The sequence below is a fragment of the Oncorhynchus kisutch genome, unplaced genomic scaffold (genome assembly GCF_002021735.2).
Source record: "Oncorhynchus kisutch isolate 150728-3 unplaced genomic scaffold, Okis_V2 scaffold3072, whole genome shotgun sequence".
Taxonomy (NCBI): domain Eukaryota; kingdom Metazoa; phylum Chordata; class Actinopteri; order Salmoniformes; family Salmonidae; genus Oncorhynchus; species Oncorhynchus kisutch.
This window is the reverse complement of record NW_022265017.1, coordinates 116102-118601: the sequence shown is the minus strand read 5'-3', so window position 1 is coordinate 118601 and position 2500 is coordinate 116102.

Genomic DNA, 2500 nt, shown 5'->3' with positions numbered 1-2500 from the left:
CAAACACATCTATACACATACACACACACAGAGAGAGACAGACACAAACACATCTATACACATACACACACACACACACACAGAGAGACAGACACAAACACATCTATACACATACACACACACACACACAGAGAGAGACAGACACAAACACATCTATACACATACACACACACACACACACACACAGAGAGACAGACACAAACACATCTATACACATACACACACACACAGAGAGACAGACAACCACACATCTATACACATACACACACACACACACACACACAGAGAGAGACAGACACAAACACATCTATACACACACACAAAGACAGACATACAGAAACAAACACACTCCAGGGGTTATTTGCCTATCCTCCAAATGATCACTCACTATTCTTACTCTCCGTCTGACACACACACACACACACTCTGCACATGAGGAACCTTGTCGTATAGCTCTCCAACTGACACAGGAGGCATAACACACTCGTACCTCATCGTCTCGTAGGTGTGTAGGCGTGGCAGGAGGGTGAGGATGTGTTGATGCTACATCTGATCCACAGAGCCCTCAACCTCCTCTGATAGGCTGGCTATGCCTGTGACATCACTCAACGTCCCCATCTGGGTTGGCGTGGCTTCCATCGCTATCCGCAGGTTTGGAACACACACACTCAAAGGCAGGGTCTAACAGACTGACATGCATAGACACACCCACACACACACATCTCTATCTGAGTCACAAGACCTCCCTTTCACTAACCACAGTTATGAAACTATAGAGCTGTCAAACAGTAGCAATACACACACACACAGACACCTGAATGTAACCAAACTCACCCATCATCAGGGCCATCACATCTGATCTACATTTGTATCACCATATAAAAGCCTTAGAGAGAGAAAGGGAGAGAGAGAGAGAAAAGGGGAGAGAGAGAGAGAAAAGGGGAGAGAGAGGGGGGGGGGTAGAGAGAGAGAGGGGGGTAGAGAGAGCGAGAGAAAAGGGGAGAGAGAGAGAGAGGGGATAGAGAGAGCGAGAGAAAAGGGGAGAGAGAGAGGGGGGGTAGAGAGAGAGAGAAAAGGGGGGAGAGAGAGAGAGAGAGAGAGAGAGAAAAGGGGAGAGAGAGGGAGAGAGAGAGAGAGGGTGGGGTAGAGAGAGAGAGAGAGTGAGGGTGGGGTAGAGAGAGAGAGAGACGGTAGAGAGATCATTTGTTTACATCCCTGTTAGTGAGCGTTTCTCCTTTGCAAAGATAATCCATCCACCTGACAGGTGTGGCATATCAAGAAGTTGATTAAACAGCACGATCATTACACAGGTGCACCTTAAACTGGGGACAATAAAAGGCCACTCTAAAATGTGCTGTTTTGGAGAATTTGGGAGCACTTCCAATCGGCCTCACAACCGCAGACCACGTGTAACCACGCCAGCCCAGAACCTCCACATCCGGCTTCTTGACCTGCGGGATGGTCTGAGACCAGACACCTGGACAGCTGATGAAACGGTCAGGGCGGTTGAAGAATTTCTGCACAAACTGTCAGAAATCGTCTCAAGCTCATCTACGTGCTCGTCGTCCTCAACCAGGGTCAGGGCAGTTCAGCATCGTAACCAACTTCAGTTGGAAAATGCTCCCCTTCGATGGCCATTGGCCCGCTGGAGAAGTGTACTCTTCATGGATGAATCCCAGTTTCATCTGTTCCGGGCAGATGGCAGACAGCGTGTATGGTGTCATGTGGTCGAGTGGTTTGCTGATGCCAATGTTGTGAACAGAGTCCCATGGTGGCGGTGGGGTTATGGTATGGGCAGGTATAAGCTACGGACAACGAACATAATTGCATTTTATTGATGACAATTTGAATGCACAGAAACAGCGTGACGAGATCCTGAGGCCCGTTGTCCTGCCATTCATCCACCGCCACCACCTCCTGGTTCAGCATGATAATGCACGGTCCCATGTCGCAAGGATCTAATCACAATTACTGAAAGCTGAAAATGTCCCAGTTCTTCCATGGCCTGCATACTAACCAGACGTGTCACCCATTGAGCCTGTTTGGGATGCTCTGGATCGAGGTGTACGACAGCGTGTTCCAGTTCCTGACAATATCCAGCAACTTCCAGCCATTGAAGAGGAGTGGGACAACATTCCACAGGCCACAATCAACAGCCTGATCGACTCTATGTGAAGGAGATGTGTTGCGCTGAATGAGGCAAATGTTGGTCACACCAGATACTGACTGGTTCTGATCATCAGGGTGGGCTCTCCCACCACCCTAACGTCCTATAGGGGAGGGGCCAATTGTGCGCCCCCCTCTGGGATTCCCAATCACGGCCAGTTGTGATACAGCCTGGTTTCGAACCAGGGTGTCTGTAGTGGTGCCTCTCAGACTGAGATGCAGTGCCTTAGACCGCTGCTCCACTCGGGAGCCCTCAAATTTATTTGATATGTTACAAATTACAATTCATACTATATGTAATGAATTTGCAAAACATTTATGTTAAAAAAAAATT